This window comes from Pleurodeles waltl, chromosome 11, assembly GCF_031143425.1.
Source record: "Pleurodeles waltl isolate 20211129_DDA chromosome 11, aPleWal1.hap1.20221129, whole genome shotgun sequence".
NCBI classification, from domain to species: domain Eukaryota; kingdom Metazoa; phylum Chordata; class Amphibia; order Caudata; family Salamandridae; genus Pleurodeles; species Pleurodeles waltl.
Genome location: NC_090450.1, coordinates 914,528,789 through 914,550,887, shown reverse-complemented (window position 1 = coordinate 914,550,887; position 22,099 = coordinate 914,528,789). Strand labels below are relative to the sequence as shown.

At 43.9% G+C, this 22,099-nt stretch overlaps 1 protein-coding gene and 1 long non-coding RNA gene across 4 annotated transcripts in view; one reads left to right on the top strand and one right to left on the bottom strand.

The window, feature by feature from the left end:
* Positions 1–1,523: 1,523 nt before the first annotated feature.
* The window catches only part of LOC138265228 (uncharacterized), a 288,749-nt gene continuing 268,173 nt past the window's right edge, over positions 1,524–22,099 (bottom strand). Inside the window, exon 3 of the long non-coding RNA XR_011199316.1 lies at positions 1,524–1,595. This is a non-coding gene — a long non-coding RNA (uncharacterized lncRNA). The remainder of the gene's footprint in view (positions 1,596–22,099) is intronic.
* CAMKK2 (calcium/calmodulin dependent protein kinase kinase 2) overlaps positions 5,925–22,099 on the top strand; it is a 255,254-nt gene continuing 239,079 nt past the window's right edge. For 2 of the 3 annotated variants that reach the window (XM_069214894.1, XM_069214896.1), the window contains exon 1: positions 5,925–6,206. The gene's annotated coding sequence lies outside the window, so the exon portion shown is untranslated. The remainder of the gene's footprint in view (positions 6,207–22,099) is intronic. The other variant, XM_069214893.1, reaches the window with a different exon arrangement.

Genomic DNA, 22,099 nt, shown 5'->3' with positions numbered 1-22,099 from the left:
AACCTCCTCCAGCTTGCAGCCTTTGGGTGCTGATGCCACAAAGAAACAGCGGCATGCCCAAAAACAAGGACGAGGAAGAAACAACATATGGACACTGAGTTTGAAGCGGAGAGGCAAAAGAAAAAGTGGTGCTTCCCTCTAAGGTATATGGCAGATTGAGCAATAATCCATGTAACAGGGTCAGTCTTCAAGGCGGTAACAAAGCAGCCTCAAGGCGGGACAAACGTAAAGCATTTACTTACAAAATCAAGGGAATTTTGAAAGGCAGGCCAAGGAACGAATGAAAGTGAGGTGCATAGTGAAAGCCCACAAAAGTATATTACAACATGTTGAAAACAGCACATGCATGCTGCCTAGGCTCGACCTTTAAATGGCTTATCATTGGAAACTCTGAGTTTTCCTTGCCTCTGCTTATCTTCTCACGCTGTTTAAACAAACATATGCAGTTTGTCATCTATGCTGCTTCTACCTTCTCTCTACTTCATTTATTTTCTTCTTTCCACCTTATCTACTTTATCTTTCTCTCTCCTCTCTGGCTCCCATCCTCTATTTCCTATCTAACTGTTCCCTATTTTCCTTCCTTTTTCATACATCTTGGTTTGTTTGTGTACCCGTCCATGTTATAATTCTCTTTGTACTTCACAATACAGCATAGTAATGTTGTATGGATATGCCCTTGTTGTTTTATTGTCCCATTCCCTTTTTAATTCCTTCCTTTCTCCTTCCTCAACATCCCCACTTCTTTTGTGTGCATTATGGTTGCGCTTAGATCGTTGGAGGAGCCTTGTCCGCTCCTTACCGTTAACAGCATTCTGCGACGCCGATCCGATTGAGAAGACTCTTAAACTAAATTCCTGCTATTTTCAACTACTTCTTACCTGGATCTCTTTCTAATTTGACACTGGCAAAAAGCTTTCTGCTGCTACTGTGTGCTATTGCTGATGTGGATCGGGCAGCAACCGCATAGAAAACCGGGTGCAATGTGACATAGAGTATACACTTTGTCAGACGGTCAGTGTGACTGGTATATTCTCAAACTGTAGTAGCACCTTTAATCAAGATGCTCCTCCTCAGCAGCCCAGGCCTCACTTTCAATCTATTGCAGTCATTTTGTTTTCAATACAAATCTATGGCCAACTTGTGTTTCAATCAAAAGTGGACATTTTGGAAGCATTAAAAAATGAGTTTCTTCAGTAATTTATTTGGTTATTGCTCATAACAAGATAGAGATTTGTTTGATCAAATAACTTTTATTATCCTCATCCTCTTCACTTTCATAGTTCTCTTCTTCAATAAAAAAAACATACACAATAACTAAAGTTCACTGAGAGATACAAGTTATTTTTATTTGGCTGTGCTTAGACATTTCATGTTTATACTTTATTGCTCTCACACAAGACTTTTTAATTCACAGAACTATCCTCACTCTTTCTATTCAGTTTGATCATCCAAATAAATTCTTACAGAATGAATGAGAGCCACCTCAAAAGTGGATAAAGTGGAGGGAAGAAGTTTTAACTTACCCAGCTGAAAGTAATGCCAATAGAATGACTGTTTAAAGAAGGAAATGTGATCTTTAGGTTTCAATAGAATGCCTGTTGAAAGAAAGAAATATGATATTTAGGCCTCTTTCTAAAATAGATCTTCTGTCAGATAAGATGATTACAATGAGTATGAGGAAGCCATGCTAAGGGTCGAAGAATACTTCAAATCTACTATAAATAAAACTCTTGAAAGATATCACTTTTGCACAAGAAGCTAGAAGGAAATGAGAGCTTTGACACATTTTTAACTGCTTTAAGATGTTTCCAATACATGCAGTTTTGGTCCAACTAATGATGAAATGATCAGAGACCAGTTGATGGTCTACACAAATAACAAATGTATACAAGAACTTCTTTGGACAATGGGTGTTCCTACCTTAGATGAAGTTGTAAAATATTCAAAGGCAAAAGGACAGGCAATATCATGGGTCAAAGAGATCAGTGAGGGCAGACTAGGCTAGGAAAGTATTGAAGTTTGTTTTACCAACAATGAACCCAACAAAAGAAACTTTGAGAAGATGAAAAGAAATAAGTTAACAATAGTTTGCTATAGATGTGGCAGTAGTGCACACCTTCCTAACTTCAAGGGATGGCCACCACTTAGCAAAGAATGCAGTGTTTGTAAGTGAATTGGGCATTTTGCCAGAGTGTGGACCAGAAATAGCAAACCACACCGCACTAATTTCAAATTAAGATGATTCTGACACACTTGCAGGTAAAGATAGTTAATCTATGTCCAAAGGGATCGTGCTGATGATACAAAAAGACAATGAACCTACTCATGTAAACCATCAAAACTTCCAGTGTGTACTCTCTCTATTCTAGGTGTCTGTACATCCTTATTAGCTCAGTCAGACTCACCATTAACCATCATATCCATAGAGGCTTTTGAGTCTATATTTACAACCTAGGCCAACAAGCTATCACCAGGCAATGTGAGGGCAGTTACCTATGAAGGGAATATGATACAACTGTGAGGATACTTTTTGGCTAATGCTCACTTAAAAAACAGGTCAGCCAAGGTCAAAATATATGTTGCAAAGGAGGATCTTTGCATACTTGGATGGAATGCTCAAAAATCAAAGACGATGACTATCAATCCTTGTGCCAAAAATACTGTTATGTTTATCATAAAAGAAGAGTTGAGCAACAAAGTTATTAGTATATTCCAGATACATTGAGCAACAGCATTACAAAGCTGAAGGGATTATCTCATCAAATAAAATTAAAAGCAAACAAAATTCCTGTGAGACAAAAATGAATAAATGTTCATTTATGGCGCTCAAGGGACTGCATGTATTGTTTGTAGATTTGCAAAAAGAGGACATAATTGAAGAAATTATGCCTTTGGATTGGATTTCTCCAGTTTTCTTAATTAAAAAACAACAGTAAGTTGAGATTGTGTGTTGATCTGAGAGCTCTAAATGCCAATATCACAAGTGACTGTCATTCTTAATGTAACAGGAATGACTTACTTTCTATGCTAGTTGATGCAAGCATTTTTTCAACTCTTGACTTACGCAGTGCATACCATCAGATTGAGCTCACAGAAGCATCTACATCATTCACTGCTTTTGTGACTCCTTTTGGAGTGTTTCGGTATAAAAGGATGCAATTTGAAATGGCCTCTACGGCATCAGTTTGTCAATACATAACATCCCACATTTATAAAAATGACATGGAGGCTGATGTCAGAGGCTTTCAAGGTGACATGTTGGTTTTTCCTATAAAAAATGATGAACATTTCACTATGTTAGATGAAGTTTGTAAAAGACTGTCTAAAGAAGGCTTGGTGTTAAGTCCTGATAAATGTAAACTTTTCAAGATGCATGTGGATTATCTGGGAACACACTTTATCTGGAAAAAAATGTTAGTCCTTCGGAATCGTTAGTTGACGCCATTAGTAAAGCTCCTGATGACAAGGAGAAATTGAAATAATTCACATGATTATGCAAATATTGTGGAAAATTTGTCAAAAACTTTGCAACTTTGATGGAACCATTTGAAAGCTATTTGCACAAATACATAATTTATAGGGAAAGATGAACAGCGTAATACTTTTGAAAGCATTAAGAGGCAAATAATCCAGGGACCTTTTGTGAGCAAAAACACTGCCTTGTTTCTCTTGATGCTAGTACTTACGGTTGGAGGATGGGCTTTCAAAAAGATTTGGAAAAAGTCATTGGACAGTTGCATTGCCTCTAAAACTGTAAATGAAGCAGAGAGAGGTGGTATTCTGTCATACAGAGAGAGAGTTGCTTGTTTGTGTGTCGGCTGTCAATCATTTCAGGCATTTTATTTTGTAGAATGGATTTAGCTTGCATACCGATCACAAACCCCCTGTTCCGATTTTATTCCCTAGGGTTGGAGCTACAAACACCCCAAGGGTTGCTAGATTATATTATAAATTGCAAGAGTATAGCTTCAAGGTCACACATAATCCTGATTGCACTTATCAACTGCTGACTATGTTACTATGTGAAAATTCTGAAAATGAGAGACCAGATGATGAGGAATGAGATACAGTTGCTAGTGTCACTGTTGTCTGTGTCATTAATGGAGAGGATGTGTGCAAAGTGGTATGCTCAAAGTTATAAAGTTGACCATCTAACCCTAGTCAAAAAATACATATGCATGGGGTGGCCCAACACTAAGGATTTGAACGATCCATTTCATTATTTTTCACACAGATTACGTATTGAGGGGATTTAAGGTTTTTGAAACGACAAAGGCATCTCTTCTGAAGGTTTAAGGCTGGTTCTTACTGACAAATGTCACGAAGGGCATATTGGAATATCATACTTGAAGAGTTTAATTAACTACTTTTGGTAGCCAAGCATATATGCAGAAGCTGAGCACTAGGTTAGACAATGTAGCACATCTTCAGCCTCACACAAGACTTATAAAACCTCTGTTCCTCCCATGCAGTACACCTTAGCCAACTGTTCTTTATCAAAAAGTGGGATTTGATATTGCTGGTCCCTTTAAAAACCTTCCTTCTGACATGCAATATGCCATGCTACAAGTTGATTACCATTCTAAGGGCTAAAAGTTATGTTCTCTGATAGAGTTTATAACAATGTTGTGCTTCATTTTCTTAAGGATATTTTTTGCTAGGCAGATTTCCCAGGAAATCTCATAACCAGCAATGGTGTAAAATTGCCATCTGCAGAAATGGTTGATTTCCTGTCTATACATAACACCAAGCACCTTAGAACAGCATTACAGTGTAATGGGTAAGTTGAACGCTTTAATAGGTACCTCAAAGACAGAAAATACCTTGTATTGGTGAGGAAAGTCCCTTTCAGTGTAATAATCAAGTAGAGACTTTGCTCATACAAGATTTCTGCAAATTCTGTCACTGGTAAATCACCTTTCTTCCACATGAAAGGAAGCGAACCAACATCTTCCATTTGTCCGTGGTTGCTTAGATTCAAATACCCTGGCTCTCCCTTTAGCAGACACCTCACCAGTCCCTCTAAATGCAAAGTAAGGTACAGCTCTGTCAGAACAAATCCAAGACTCAGTATGATGATTACCATAAAGTTTCCAACATGTATATAAGAGTGGGAGGTCTAGTTAGAATAAGCATTCATAGACATCTATTGATAGGAGGTAGTAGGTTTTTCAGATCTGTTAAGGTGATAAAAACGAAAAAATGGAGTGCCATCGCCCAAGATGGCAAATGATGGATAAGAGTGCCCCAATGTTCTTATGACTTAACTTCACGTTATTTGGATATGTTCACTGATAATCATTCTGAATGTGACTCAGTTCATTGTTTGTCAGAACCTTTGATTGACAACTCCTGTTTGAGGAGAGTGGTTGCCCAACCTTCCATTTCAGTGTTTGGTCCTCTTTCTTTGGAACCTTCAATGTCCTGATATCTCACAATGGAAGTTTGACTCTGTTGCTGAGAGTATGGGAAATGAACCTCCTACCAGAGTTTCTTCCATGAGAGTCTTTTAGGACAGGTAACCTTGTTTTGTTTACAGAATAGAGGTGTGTTATAATTCTCTTTCCACTTCACAGCACAGCATAGTTATCTGTCATGAATAGGCTCATGTTATTTTATTGTTCCACATCCCCACGCCCCTATTCCCTTTATGCTTCCTCCCTGCCCCACTTCCCCTTCTATTGTGTGCATTATGGTTGCGCCTAGAAGGTTGGAGGAGCTTTGCTCGCTCCTTACCGTTGACAGCATTGTGCGATGCCCATGTGTTGTGAAGATATGTAAAAGAAACTTGCTGTTTCCATTTACTTCTCGCCTGGGTCACTTTCATATTTAACAGACCCCTCCCTCTCTTCTTCTCGCCCCCTCCTCCCGTGCTCGCGCCCCTCCTCCGTCCTCGGCCCCTTCCTCTTCCCTCTCTCCTCCCTGTGATACCTCGAAGATAACAGTAAAAGGCAGAAGCCAATGGCGGGGCTCGTTACAGCGCTGCACATCTGGGCCATTCAGGGCAGGGCTCTGAGGGGGAGGCAGTGCTTGAGGGGAGGCTGGGCTCCGAGGGAGACAGGGCTGCGAGGCAGGGCTGCCAGTGATGAGGCTGCCGCTGGCAGGTACCGCTCCCGCCCAGGACTCTGCTGACCGCCGCTAGGGGACCGAGGGCGCCACGAGCCGCCGGGGCTCGGACTGGATGTAGCGCGCCTTTCACTGGACAGGTAGGGCAGCTGCCTTTACAATGTGCCCCCTCGCTCCTGTGCGCCCACCACCCCTGGTATAACGAGGGCACCAAGATAACACGGCTGTCTGTGTGCCAGGAGGGTACAGTGCGCCTGCACCTACGCGTGCGTCTAATTGTCATTATACTGACACATCTGGGTTGTTATTGCACTGACACTTGTGCACGCACCTGGATTACTGACACTACTGCACGTACATGTGCCTCTGTGCACACGTGGAGTACCAGGACCTGTGCATTTATCACCGCGGCTGCTGCAGTGGAACCTGTGCATACATCCGAATTCTTATTAGAGGACACCTGTGCACACGCCTGGACGTTGTGATTACAAAGCCCAAATGGCACATTTTTACGCACACCTGTGTTGTCATTGCCGTGGGGTCAGTGCACAATGTAGGGGTCATTGATTGCATTACAGCCCATGAAAAGGCGGGTATGTTAGCGCAATTTTATCTGTGCACACATTAGGATTGGTGTTGCACGGGACCCCTGTGCACACTGAGAAGGTGTTATTGCTACCGAGCGCATCTGGATTGATAATGCACTGGGATACCCCTTCCTTCACACACCTGGGATTTTGCACTGGCATCTATGCACATATCTGGGTTAGTTCCACATGTGCACACACCTTTCTTGTCTGCACAGATTAGGAAAGATTAACTGCACTGAATCGATTATGCACGCCAGGAACGTATTGCACGGGCACCCGCTCTCACGCGGGCTCTTGTTGAATACTCATCTGCAAACATTTGGATTACTGACAACACTGCACACAGCAAAGCTGTCATTGCAGTGACACGTGTGCACACATCTGGATCAATGCCACCTTTGCACAAATCTGAAGTGCGGTTGCATTGTGGCCCCTGCACACATAGGCAGTGGCAGGATTACCGGCATCTCTGCACACAATTCGATTGCTGACACTTGCAGAGACATATTATTTCCTGACATCTGCCGATATTAGGCGTGTGTGACTGCAAAGTCGCCTCATGCACACACCTGGTACCCATATACATCTGAATTGTGCATGTCTCTGGTATCTGCACACATAGGTTTGTGTCATGGCACCTGCGTACATCTTTATTGTGTGTCGACAGATTTGCACATTTTCTGTATTGTGTACGACATTGGTATTTCTGGATCTGCGCGTATCTGTATTGTGTTAGTGCACTAGCACCTGTACACATCTGTACTTTGTGTGTCTGCACTGGCACCTGCATATATCTGTATTGTGTATCTGCACTGGCATCGGCACACATCTGCACTATGTATCTGCACTGGCACTTGCATACATCTCTACTGTGTGTCTGCACTGGCAGCAGCACATATCTCTACTGTGTGTGTTTGCACTGGCACCTGCACACATCTATTCTGTGTGTCTGCACTGGCACCTGCATACATCTCTACTGTCTGTCTGCACTGGCACCTGCACACATCTCTACTGTTTGTCGGCACTTGCACCTGCACACATCTCTACTGTGTCTGCACTGGCACCTGCATACCTCTCCGTTGTTTGTCTGCACTGGCACCTGCACACATCTGTTCTCTGTGTCTGCACTGGCACCTGCATTCATCTCTACTGTGTGTCTGCACTGGCACCTGCATACACCTCTACTGTGTGTCTACACTGGCACCTGCACACATCCATACTGTGTGTCTGCACTGACATCTATACTGTGTGTCTGCACTGGCACTTGCATACATCTCTACTGTTTGTCTGCACTGGCATGTGCACACATCTGTACTGTGTGTCTTCACTGACACCTGCACACACCTCTGTTGTGTATCTCCATTAGCACCTGCTCACATCTCTACTGTGCGTCTGCAATGGCACTTGCACACATCTGTGTGTGTGTGACTGCACTGGCACCTGCACACATCTCTACTGTGTGTCTGCACTAGCACATGCACACATCTCTACTGTGCGTCTGCACTGGTATCTGTACACATCTCTATCATGTGTGTCTGCATTAGCACCTGCACACATCTATACGGTGTGTCTGCACTGGCACCTGCATACATCTCCATTGTTTGTCTGCACTGGCACCTGCACACATCTCTACTGTGTGTCTGCACTGGCTCCCGCACACATATATACTGTGTGTCTGCACCAGCACCTGCACACATCTCTCCTGTGTGTCTGCACTGGAACCTGCATGCATCTCCATTGTTTGTCTGCACTGGCACCTGCTCACATTTCTAATGTGTGTCTGCTCTGGCACCTACACACATCTATACTGTGTGTCTTCACTGGCACCTGCACACATCTCTGCTGTCTGTCTGCACTGGCACCTGCACACATCTCTACTATGTATCTGCACTGGAACTTGCATACATCTCCATTGTTTGTCTGCACTGACACGTGCACACATTTCTAATGTGTGTCTGCACTGGCACCTGCACACATCTCTACTGTGTGTCTGCACTGGCTCCTGCCCACCTGCATACATCTCTACTGTGTTTCTTCACTGATGCCTGCACATATCTCTATTGCGTGTGTCTGCACTGGCACCTGCACACATCAGTACAGTGTGTCTTCACTGACACCTGCACACATCTCTGTTGTGTCTCTGCACTGGCACCTGCACAAATCTGTATTGTGTGTCTGCACTGGAACCTGCACACATCTCTACTGTGTGTCTGCACTGGCACCTGCACACCTGCATACATCTCTACTGTGTGTCTTCACTGACACCTGCAAATATCTGTATCGTGTGTGTCTGCACTGGCATGTGCACACATCTGTACTGTGTGTCTTCACTGACACTTGCACACATCTCTGTTGTGTGTCTGCACTGGCACCTGCACAAATCTGTATTGTGTATCTGCACTGGTATCTGTACATATGTCTGGTGTGTGTCTGCATTGGCACCTGCACACATCTCTACTGTGTGTCTGCACTGGCACCTGCACACATCTCTACTGTGTGTCTGCACTGGCAGCAGCACATATTTCCACTGTGTGTCTGCACGAGCACCTGCACATATCTCTACTGTGTATGTGCACTGGCAACTGCACAAATCTGTATTGTGTATCTGCACTGGCACCTTCACATAACTGTATTGAGTGATTGTGTCTGCAGATATCTGTGTTGAGTGGCTTGACTGACTCCTGCACATATGCGTAGTGTATTAATGCACTGACACCTGCACGTATCTGGTCCCTGCATATCTATGTACTGTGTGTCTGCATTAGCACCCACACACGTGTAGTGCGTGCGTACACTGACACCTGTTAATTTCTGTACTGTGATACTGCATTGTCACCTGCACATATTTATATTGTGATAATGGACCGGCACTTGCACATATCTCCCCTCTTTCATACACTGACATCCACCATATGTGTATTATCTAATGGCACATATCGGTACTGTATATCTGCGCTCCCTGCACACGTGTGTACTGTGTATCTTTACTAGTACCTGCACACACTTGCTTTGTGTGATTGTTATGGAACCTGACATTTTCTGTACCGTGTTTCTGCACTTGAAGCTGCGCGTATTTTTATTGTGGTAATGCACAGACATCTGCACTTCTCTGTGTTAGGAGAGGGCACCTGCCCACACCTGTGCCCTGGGCTGCCCTGACACATGTATGTATCTTTATAGTGTAATTTACTTGTGCCTCTGCACACAACAAGGTTGCGCTCATGGTCAACAGACGTGTATAGGTTTGTAAAGCTGTTTTGGCAATGCGGCCAGTTGTGGGGCGTTGTGTGTGTGGGGGCACACAACAGAGGTGTGTTCATGTTTAGCAGACGTGTAAAAAGGTCTAGAAATGTCTTGTGTCAGAAGCCAGTTTTGGGGCGTTTTGTGGGGGGCGCATGTCAGTTGTGTTCGTGTTTAACAGACCTGTATAGGGTTGTAAATCCTTTGTAACAAAGAAGCCTGTTGTGGGGCGTTGTGTGTGTGTGGGTGGACGTGGTGGTGGGGGCGGGGGCAAATGGGCATTCAAGTGAAACCAAAAAATCTGAGTTTTGAGCTGCTTGTCGGCGTCGATTCCTTCGGGAAGGTGTGGGTGTGGTGGGGGCGGCCTGGCATCTCGTGCCCTGGAAGTGAGAACGATTTGCTGATTTAGACACAGTGCGGGTCCAATTATCAGATGCACGGATGGGTGGGGGTGGCTGAGGGGGCGCTGGTGATGACCTTGCACGGATGATACTTGGTGATTCTGTTGTTCACATACCAGGGGCTGATGCCACAGGCAGCCTAGAGACCCAACATGGAAACTTGAATTGCGTCCCCCTCATGCAAGGGATCCGGGGAGTCGTCTCAGAATTAAACTTGTTATTTGCACAGGTGATGAGGACGTGTGTTTTTCTTTTCTCTGATGGGAGGTGTGAAAGCTTCCTGAGACGGTCTAAAGCCGACGAGCAGCGCAGCTGTCGAGCGCATTGGACTGTGGTGCACCCAGCACTGAGCCGTGTCGAAGGTGTGACTGAGGCGAGAGGTGTGGGGGTGGACACCGGTGGGCAGGAAACAGAGCTGTCATAATGGAGCCCACCACCGGGTGGGTTGAAGCGTACAGTCCTTCCTGAAAAACCTCAAATAGATGGTAAAAAAAAAAAAAAGAGATGGGGAAAATCCCCCCCCCCAGAGGACGGCCCCCACAGTCACCCTGGAAAATTACCTGGCAGTAGCTCAGCTGGTGTCCAAGACCTATCTTCTTACCAAGAAAGAGGCAAACCAATGGCCACCCGAGTCCAACACCATGATCACCCACTTAGAGCAACCAGTGAAGAATCTGACGGCCAAGAGCGTTGAACACCATGGATAAGCGTAGAACGATGAGAACTGAGGGGGGTCCCACGCCTGCCCACAGCACAAGAGGTCCTCCTTCCTGAGGAGGTGCACTTTCTGCCCTTTGACCTGGTAGGACGGCCATTTTGCTAGCAGGTCTGGATTTTCAGCAAGTTTATGGAATCAGGTACTAGCGGCTGTTGAAGGAGGGACGTTGAGGTGTGTTGAGCAGTGGTTTGTTATGACAGGCTTCAGGTGGGCCATGCCGCGTAAAGGAAAAAACAAGTGTCTACCAATTCCTGCAGCCACAGCAATCACAATTATTAGACTTTCTAGAATGATGCATTGCTCGATGTCATCTGCATGGGTTTTGAGATTTGCTGTGATTTCACTCACTGGATGACCCCTTTAAGGACTGGTTTTCTTGTTGGAGGTTGTGACTTAAGATATGTTGACTTCATTGAACATTAATGAAGATCCACAGATGCTGATGATGGTAGAACAGTGTCTAGAAATAGACAGGCAAAGGTCTATCGGGCAGAGAGTTGGGTTGATTTGGTCTGTACGTGTGTCTTCTTTTGATTTAGTGGAAAGAGAAAATGGGAACTGCAGACAGGGTCGTTTAATTGTTAGGAGATGAGAATTAACTCAACTGACTCCCTTAAACCTTTTGCGGGTGCTAGAAGGTGCACTGTAGACTATTTGTTGAGAATGTATTTTTTGGTTGCCATCAAGTTGTTTCAAAGAGGTATGTGGGCATTAAGTTGGGAAAGATTGATACTAGCTTTTTAAGAGTTTGGAAAGAGTTCTTGGGTGCTACACTTGGCTGCGGCCTCTTTTCTGGGCTTCAGCAGTGAGGCATTTGTAGGAATTCAAATTCACTAGTGTCTGTGATGCTTTGTTTGGTTTGGTTCATTTGTTTTAAAACTTCTTACTGTGTGTCTCTGGTATTTTTTAGTACGTCGGTGAAGTATGGTTGATTATCAAAACAGTTTTTTTAATAGTTAACTTTGATGGAGACAAAGGGTGGAGGTATTTCTCTGAGACCCTCAGATTTAATGGTGGTTGAGTCTTTATTTCCTCTAGTGCATGGGCCCTCAGTTTTCAGGCAGCGTGGGTGAGGGGGGTCTGCCCTGCTACTAGTATCTAGGCTCTCAGTGCTAATGGCAGTGTGGTCTGGCCTGCTACCAGTTTTTGTCCAGATAGCAGTGTCTGGGCTCTCATTTCTAAAGGCACCAAGGTTCCTAGTGCCTGGACTCTCAGTGTTAATGGTGGTGGTGTCTGTTCCGCTTCTAGGGCCTGAACACTCAGTCATGATGACGGTAATGGGTCTGATCTAGTGGGGTAATGGTAGTCTGTCCTGTTATCAGTGTCTGTGCCCTCAGGTTTAAAGATAGTAGGTGTCTGTCCTGCTGCCAGTGTCTAGGTCCTCAATTTAGTGGCAGTGGGAGTCTGTCCTGCTGACTGTGTCCAGGTCCTCAGGTTTAGTGGCAGTGGGAGTCTGTCTTGCTATCTGTGTTTAGGTCCTCAGGTACAGTGGCACTGCGACTCTGTCCCGCTACCTGTGTCTAGGTCCTCAGGTTGAGTGGCAGCGGGAGCCTCTCCCGCTACCTGGCGGGAGCCTGTCCCCATACCTGTGTCTAGGTCCTTAGGTTGAGTGGCAGTGGGAGCCTGTCCTGCTACTTGTTTCTAGGTCCTCGGGTTTAGTGGCACCGGGACCCTGTCCCTCTACCTGGGTCTAGGTCCTCAAATTACTGCAATAGGGACCCTGTCCCCCAACCAGTGTCTAGGTCCTCAGGTTGAGTGGCAGTGGGAGCCTGTCCTGCTACTTGTTTCTAGGTCCTCGGGTTTAGTGGCAGCGGGAACCTGTCCCCCAACCAGTGTCTAGGTCCTCAGGTTGAGTGGCTGTGGGAGCCTGTCCTGCTACTTGTTTCTAGGTCCTCAGGTTGAGTGGCTGTGGGAGCCTGTCCCGATACCTGTATCTAGGTTCTCAGATTTAGTGGCAGCGGGAGCCTGTCCCACTATCAGTGTCTAGCCCTCAGGCCAGTGGCACTGTGAGTCTACCCTGCCACCTGGCTCTAGGCGTAAGGTTTAAAGGCTGTGGGAGTCTCTCCCCCTACTTGTGCATAGGTCGTCCGGGTTAATGGCAGTGGGACTCTGCACCAGAGGGCGAGCCTGGCCTTGGGGCTTGCTGCACCTTCAGCCTTGGAATGCCCGCCGGGAGTTTCACCAGTGTGTGTCAGAGGCTGAGTTGTGTGCCTTGAGGTGACTCCACACTGAGGCCGGGTGGCAGGGTGCAAGCTGCGGGAGCCTTTACCTTTCTTCCATCTCCTACTCATAGCCTGTCCTACTGGGCTGTCAGACCGAGGCCCACGCTCACAGTCACCAGGTACTGACCAGGTCACCTCAATTACTCAGGTGTGGCACGTGGCACTGGCGCAGGCCTCGTGCAAGGAAGAAAATGCCCCACCGGCTACTGTTTGAACCCTGAAATACAACAACAAACCAGGGTTCAGGGGGCCTTCTTCAGCTGGTTCTCCTGCACATGTAGAAGCTCTCAGAACAGATGGACTTCTGCCCCTTCCAGCACAGGAAATCGAATTGAGAACACAAAAGAAAATTCCCAGGACAATAAAGAGACCGGCAGAGGTAATCAGAGGTGCCAGCATGCCAAAAACCATACAAATGCTCCTCTGTTTCTCACACTTCCTCATCCATCATCCTGCCAGGAGTTGCGTCCCACAGCACGACAACTGCCCCTCGGTGTTCATCACTCAGGACCTGGAAACTCTTCCCACAAAGGCTTAAAGGGAAGAGTCACACTTCCAGTACTACCTGTGTGGATAAACACTCCGTCATCCCACATGGGCACCGTGAGCACCAGATACATGCTTAAAGCAATGCAAAGTATGTTAAGCTGACTCATATTTAGTACTGTGCTCAGACGCACATGCATTTATCCTTCATCCACTACTGTGTTGCTGACGTCCCAGTTAAATACAGTTTCTATCACAATGTAAACCGCCACGACACTGGTAGCCTCGCATAAAGCACTTCATGAGTAGACATGAATATTAAAATTAGTGGAGAGGTTTACGAAAAATAAAGGCATTGAAAGGAAGGCTGTGCTGAAAAGTGGCTGCTAACAACTGCTGCATTTAACAATGTCAAGAAAACTGATGTCTTTATTATAAAGCAGCTTAAATGTCAAGAAAACGGATGTCTTTATTATAAAACAGCTTATGTCGTTTCAAGAAAATCAAACGCTGCTCAGAAGTGCTTTGAAGGCAAGGGATTGAGGCAATTTAAGTTCCTCATGAGCATTTCTGTCTGATTTATTGAAATGCCTGCTTCTCTCCTTTGAATAAAACAAGAACACTCCACATTATAGCTTTTTAAAAACCAGAGCCCATGTCCCTCGCTGTTTAGCGGTCCAGGCTGTAAAGGGGATGTAGCCATCTTGTCTTCTCTCGCGCTTGTTAATCTGGTAGATAAAAATAATACTCCAGTTTACCAGTTACAAATGGTCCAGCTGCTGCATACCATTTTTTGCAATTAATTTGAACTGGTTTGCTGAAAAATCACTTGTATTGGCTGTTTATTAGTTGATAATTGTTGATTTTAATCAGAAATGTCTTTTAAACAGTAGAAATACCACTGTATGTTTTAAAGGACATTTATAGTTCAGTTTTCAAAAACACATATGCCTCAACCGGTTCCATTTTAAACCATTTCTAACTGGTAAACTAGAGTTTCCTCCAGGTGCATCACCACTGTGCCCAGTTTTTAGGTCGAGCGTGCAAGCGCTTTCTGACCTATTGTTATCTATCTATGGGCTTTTAACTACGCTCATCTCATGCCCATCACTTTCACTCATTCGTGGGCTTGCCTTTCAAAAATCCTGTGATGTCATTTGTAAATGCTTTACGTTTATCCCACCTTGGGGCGGTTTTGTTACCGCCTTACAGACTTACCCTGTTACATGGATAATTGCACAACTGCCGATATACTTCAGCATGGGCTAACTGCTTTTGTCTCTCCAATCCCTACTCCATGGCAGCTATGGCCCTCACAGCGCCTACAGTGTGAACTCCATTGGTGGTATTGGAGCGCTTGTCACATTGTTCATACTGTTACCTAATCAGAGTCATTTCTTTTGGCTCTCCCCTTCGTGCTCCATAGCTTTCCCTAAAACACTTGTAATTGATAAATGCTTTACTATAAAACACAGAAATCGCAATGTGGCTCTCCCAGCACAGCAAGAGAGCCGATACTATAATAGTCACTGCACTCAGGAAACTGGACCCATAGTGCTTTGCACGCATTCTTTTTCACAATATCTTTGCCCATAACTCAGCCTGTGGTGGTCCTAGGACAATGGGACCACCACCAAAAGATTCAACACAATGCAATCTTTCTGTTTAGGTCATATTTGGGACCCCACACTAGCTTAATGAGGACCCCAAAATAATATCCCCTCCCACCATGCAGTGTCTATTTAATCTCTATTACGGCTGGAACTTTTGTTTTACAGCAGGGAGTAGTTTGTGTTTGAAGGGTCTTAATATTGCAGTAGGCTTACTAGGTCTGACTTGTGTAAGGCACTATGATCTCTAGGGGACAAATATATGGTTATATTGGATTACATTCTGCTGTTCTGTTTTCATGTGGGTATGTCCTCTAGGGGCTAACTATAAGGTTACATGACCATGTTTTTCACACATGCTATTTTTGTGGTGTTATCTAGGGGCTGTTCTGAGCATTACAGTCTAATGTCAAAAGTTTATTTCTGAAAAAGGTTTTTATGGGGTTTATATAATAATTGTGTATGTTTTATAAATCTCTCATTATTGCAATTGTGACCATGATTCCGGCCAACTTAACATCCTTATTACACTATGACTGTTTGAACACTCTTGATATGTTTGGGTGACCCTTCTAGTTTATTTTTCTTGTTACTCCGCCATGGCTATCTTGTGTCTTGTTTTGGGGAATTGTGTTAGCCAGCCAGCAACTCTGATGGTGGGATGGTAAAAATGATATCCTATTTGAATTAGCATTACATATTTAAAGTAGGATGCTAAATGCCAACATTTTAATTTTGGGCTGCAGATAGAGGAAGAAGGTAAATGGAAGTGCTTTATTTATATGCAGGGCCACTGGAATTACGTGGCAGGAAAAGTCGGAATTATAAGGCAGGGTTGACCAATTTATGTGGCAAGAAATGTCCAGTTATGAATTTACGATGGCAATAGGCCTAACTCAAGGAAATGTGAGACCCATTGCATTGCATAAGCTTGTTTGTATATACTGTTGTACTTAAGATGGTGGGTACCAGTCACAGTATGCTCAATACAGCAAGTTTTGGCAGGTGTCTTTGTGAGGATGGTCCCCCTGCCACGCCCCCAGGTGCCTCGTTTCCCAACAATGAAGACGAGGAGCTGCAGAGCACAATATTTCCAGGGCTTTCGATCTTAAGTAAATCAAACAGGATGAAAACATGTACTCTCGGGCATACCCTAGGGCACGGGCAAATAAAAAGGTGTCCAGGACCCCAGCCTTTCAGGCCCCCTCCCCCAACCGTTTAATCCTCTACCCTACTCAGCCCTCCCTAAAGCGATAAATCACATACAAGGGTGAATAGTGCAAATTGCTGGCATATACCACCAATGTCTCACTTCATAATTCTGTTGCATAGATTCCATTTTCATAAGCAAATCCCCATTAATGGGCGAATGCTTAATAAAATTTGAATTTGACTTGACCTAGAATGGATCTGGATATGTGGCAGTGGTTAATTTGTAAATAAAAACATACCAGTGCCCAAAGCTCTCCTTTAAAACTTGCGGATGCTGCATTTAAATGTGCGAGCACAGAATACTGAGGCAGCGTAATCCTGAAGCCATCTCCGGTCTCTTCAGTCCATTTACAGCCACTCCCTGCCCCTTCTACTCATGCAGCTTTCTGCTTTCTCCAATTGTGACACTTTTCTGTCTTTCTTTCCTCCATCTATCCTATATGTGTGTTTTGCTCACAGTAATTGCCTGATGCAGAAAAATAAAAGCCGACCCTCAAAAATAAGTGCTGGTGCCCCCCCACCGGAAGCACGGGTTCAAATTAAGCACTGATATGTGGTGTATTTTAGTCAGTAGCACTTGACTTGCTTTACACTGGCATATGACTTGTTTTAACATTGAGAACTATGTTGTGTGTTTTTTAACTGAAAGCAGCACGACATGCTTCACACTAACATATGATCTGCTTTAAACTAAAGAAGACATGTTATGTGTTTTTAACAAGAATTTGTATACATATTAACTTACACTAGGTGAGGATATATTTGCGCTTTTTTACTTCACATATTTCATTTGCATTTTGGAAGTAGTCAAGAAATGACAAATAAACATCTGATGCGCCTTCAAGAGCCCAACTCGCCCAAATGTTCCTTAATCCAGCACCCCCCTTTTTTGAATGGTTACGAGATTGTAAGAGACACAGCCCCTAATTACAAGTGGGTCTGTCAGTTTCAAACCTTTTGCAAACCTTTAATTGAACATGGATTGAAATGATAAATTACAAGGCAAACTCAGCACCAGTTCCCTCCCGTAATTTTCCCGAGGTAAATTTTAGTAGGTCGAACCTGCTGAAATATACTGAGGGGAATACGCTTTAAAGCCAGATACAAGTAATGTTTGTTTTAAATTCACTAATTCTGCCTGTATTTCCCCATTTTTAGGGTCTAGCCTGCGTTGCATGCGCTTGTGCATGCGTTTCGCTTGCAAGACGCTTTAGTAGTTAGAAAAGGGCTTGGAGCCCCATCCATGTCACATCAGTGTCTTTCATTGGTTCGTGGGCTTGCCTGTTAAAATCTGCTTGCTTTCATTAGTGGAAGGCATGCATACGTCATGCCTTTTCCGGTGGTTAGCCCTCCTCGAGCGCAGCGACCAAGTAGTGAAACATGCAAGGCTTGCTGTTTTCCGTCCGGTTTGTTGACTACTTTTTATCTTTTTTCGCAGTGCGATCTCGCTTGGCAGAAGTTGAGCACTTTCCATGACATCGACTCTGTTACATAGTTAATTGCACTTTTGCCGTTTACATAGATAATTGCACTTTTGCCGATAGGTTTCACTACAAGTGAACTGTAGCAGCATGATGGCGCTCTTTTTTTCCATTTAATGTAGCAAGAAAAGTCCGGTTGGAAGTTTACAACTGCTTATAGCTCTAACTTGGAGAAATGCGAGACCCGTTGCATTGCAAATGCTTTTTCTTAGGAGTGCTCAGAATCTGAATCTTTACCACACCCAGTAAAGATTGCTGCCCAGGGATTCACTACTTACAATGTGTAGTAAATACACACACTAGTAATGAAGGCCCACCTGTTCTAGACTTAATGATGCTACATAGCGCTACCAAAATGCCCTGTCATGTGTGACCTTTAAACCAAACCTGGATTTTAAACTAACATTACACGTCGTGGTGGTATTTCTAAGACATACTCGCATGTGAAGTGCAGTGCATTTGATAATGTTTTATGTTTTTGAGGGATGTTGTATTGGATTGCTGTGATGTTAGCGAGGGACCTGAGGTGTACAATGAGTCTTTCAATTCCACAGAAAAATCTCACGCAACATTTTTAGGCAAACTGACATCTCTGAAAAAAAGATAGAAGTTACTGGTGAAGAGTGAGGTCGTCTAAGCAAGGATGCAACTTAAACACAAAACCCCTGCATAATACTTCATCACTGGTCATCGGCCCCCACATGTACACCCAACTGATACACCCACTGCAATGAAACCTGGCCCTGGCAGACTTACCATTGAAGAGTAACATGAGAATATCACTCAAGTTCAAAGCCTAGAGATTGGAAGGGCCACCTCCATCTTCAGGTCCTTTTTGGATGGAGTCTCAGATTGGTTGTCAGAATGCTGGGAAATGTAGTTTCTGGTTGCGTAGTTCCTAGCATTGTAGAACTAGAAATCATGAGCAAGTGTTTGTTTCTAGCTACATGAGCTATATAGCACCCAGCATTGTGTCATCATGAATCTTGAAAATGTAGCTATTTTTATCCCAGCTTTTCCAAATAACGTCACTTAAATGTACTGCCTTTTGACAGCAGTCATGGATCATGGCATGTGCCCTGAACACTTATGCATGACATTGCCATATGACGTGCATTGTATGCAAAGATCTGCATCCTTCCCACCAAGAGCAAGATGTATGCTAAGAACTTCTAATTCCCTAAAGCCAGGGGTACGGCAGAGTACTACGAGAATAACTCATGCTTTTTCGCGATAAAGTCTTTATGAATCAAGCCCAATACCCCATAGCTACCCATAGCAAAGCCTTTATGAAGAGGGCCTAATAACTCCTACCTACAGCAAAATATTTCTCAACTGGGCCTAACAACTCATCTACCTATACCAAACTGTTGAGAAATCAGCCTAGTATCTCATACCTACTCATTGCAACAGGTTTATAAATGGAGCCCAGTTACTCACACGTACTCCTAGGAAAGTCTTGATGAATCAGGTCTAATGTCACATGTACTGATAGTAAAGTCTTTATGAATTGGGCCCAATAAGTACTCACACCTACTAATGGAAAATCTTTATGAATCAGACCTAGTAAATCATATATACTAATTGAAAAGTCTATATTAATCAGGCCAAATAAATCACTTCTGTTCATAGCAAAGTCTTTATGAATCATGACCAGTAGCTCCCACCTAGTCACACGGACGTCTTTGGGAATCAGGCTTAATAAGTCATAAGTACTCTTAGTAAAGTGTATATGAATCAGGCCACATACCTCACACCTGCACATGTCAGGCCTATTCCTTTTGCCAAGCATTTTCCCGTGTTAGATGGCTATGTCAACTAAAAAGTATGATCTGTCTTGATACTATGTCTCAGTTTTGCCTCTGCTAAGGGAGCAGCAGAGCACATTGAGAATGGAAAGGTAAAAGGGTGTGTAAGCATACACTGCAGGTGGAGGTTTCATGGCTTCTACACATGTCACAGATGTGGTGTACAGTGAGGTCAAAAAGGAGGTATTTTTAGCTCTATTATCTGTATTCAATCACTCAGCACATACAGCCCAGGGGCTGTTTATGTAGTTCTTTGTTTGAGTAGTAATAAAGTGATAAAAGAACCATAGTGCATTTCAAAGGGTGAGATCTGCCAGGTGTGCGCGGAGGAGGAGGAGAGGCCTTCGGGGAGGGATGGGGGACTGTGGAAGCAGGGGATGCTGGGAGATATTGGTGCTCAGAGGGACTTGTTTCAGTAAGATACTGTCAATATGAGCAGAGGGAAACACAGTGGGAAAAGAGGGGGCGTTGGGAGGGACTCGCGAGTAGACCCAGGTACAAGCAAATCAACATCAGGTGCAGTCAGGAAATAGTGTAGCATTGTTGCCATCGAGTCCACTGAAAGCAAGGGAAATTAGCTCCTATTTCATAGCAAAAAAAAGCCATAATTGGGGTGCTGTGTTCCCCTCCAATACCTGGTGCTTCTGCACCTGTTGCACTATCGATAGCTCTGCCCATGCATTCATGGTGGAAACAGCAGGCCTCACAACTGATAGTTGGCATCTTGAGATCCCTGCAAAAGCAGAGTTTCCTTTTGCTAGTAGACCTGGTCTCCCTAGTGTCTGGATGCCACATGGCGCCACCTGGCATTAGTGTGCCAGGTCTACAAAGGAAGATCCCCAACTTTAGTTTTCTGAACGTCAGCGGGCAAGCCATATCATTGGGGCACGCCAAGCAATAAGTAGCCTTTGGCCTCCAATTATTCAGAGATTACACCAACACTGCACACGTTGTAAAGCTGATTATGCAGCCCAGCTCTCTATCAGACAGGGGTCGCTGCCCAGGCCTAACAAGGTCCCATACTGCCTTTCTAATCAGGGGATTATGCTACTTCCCCGTCCGCAGAAACTGCTTAATGACATTACAAGCATTGTCAGAGAAACTGGATCGAAAGGATTTATCCTAATTCCCTTTCGTATGGGCGTTTCATGTTATTAATGTCATTTATTAAGCATAAATTCTGCACGCAGTGCACCATATCATCAAACATTGCATTTAAAATGAAATGCTTGGTAGAAGCCGTATGAATTCAATTTCAACGTATATCATTGGTGATACAACCATCAACCAACAGTAGCGAACTTTAACACAAAAGTTTGGAGACTGCTAGTGAAATTCTCAGTCTCTGTGATGCCAAGGTAGACCTTGGCAAAGGTTCTCAGAGGCTGACATCCCTGCTGGAGGACATGTATCTCATCTTAATTGTGGACCAAGAATGAGATCTTGCGCTGTCTTGAGATAGTGGGTACGGAAATGAAACCTACTCTACTCTACAGAACCTCCAGGTTGTCCTCTCAGCCAACACATGGTAACTCTATCAATCTGCACACTTCAGTGTCAGAGCCATGTAGAAATATGTGTTAAACTCATTTTCAGGCCTAACACCTTCAAAACCCCTCGCACACCATCCAGTTCAGCAAGTGAGCAGAAGTTGTCACCAGTTGGCATGAAGCCCGCCTTGATACAAGATAAAAAAGGAGTTTTCAAGGTTCATCGTGGGAGTGCTAATTCACAAGTCATTGCATGCAAGACCCAGGAGCTGGTATCTATCTATCTATCTATCTATCTATCTATCTATCTATCTATCTATCTATCTATCTATCTATCTATCTATCTATTTTTTTCACTTAAAAAACCAAAGGTTACAGGGATGTTATAGTTTGGCTCACATTTTAAATGTACAAAACCATAGACAGTCAGCTGTTAGAGTTACTTTAAGTAGCTATAGCTCATGCTCTAAGGTAACTATAACTCGCGCCCCCCATGCATAGTTTTTTCGTCAAAAATTTTACTGTGAATATTACATTGATATTATCAATTATGTTATCAAAGATGTTGAGTGCTGTAATTTGTGAGGTACTTAGCAGTGCATGGTCAGGGCACGAGTTATAGTTACTTGAGATAACTCTAACTATAACAGATTCATTTCTATGATTTTGTACATTTAAAATGTGAGCTTAACTATAAGGTCCCTGTAACCTTTGTTTTCTTGAGTGAATTTCTACGTTTAAAAAAAATTCTATTTCCTAACTATAACGTCCCTGT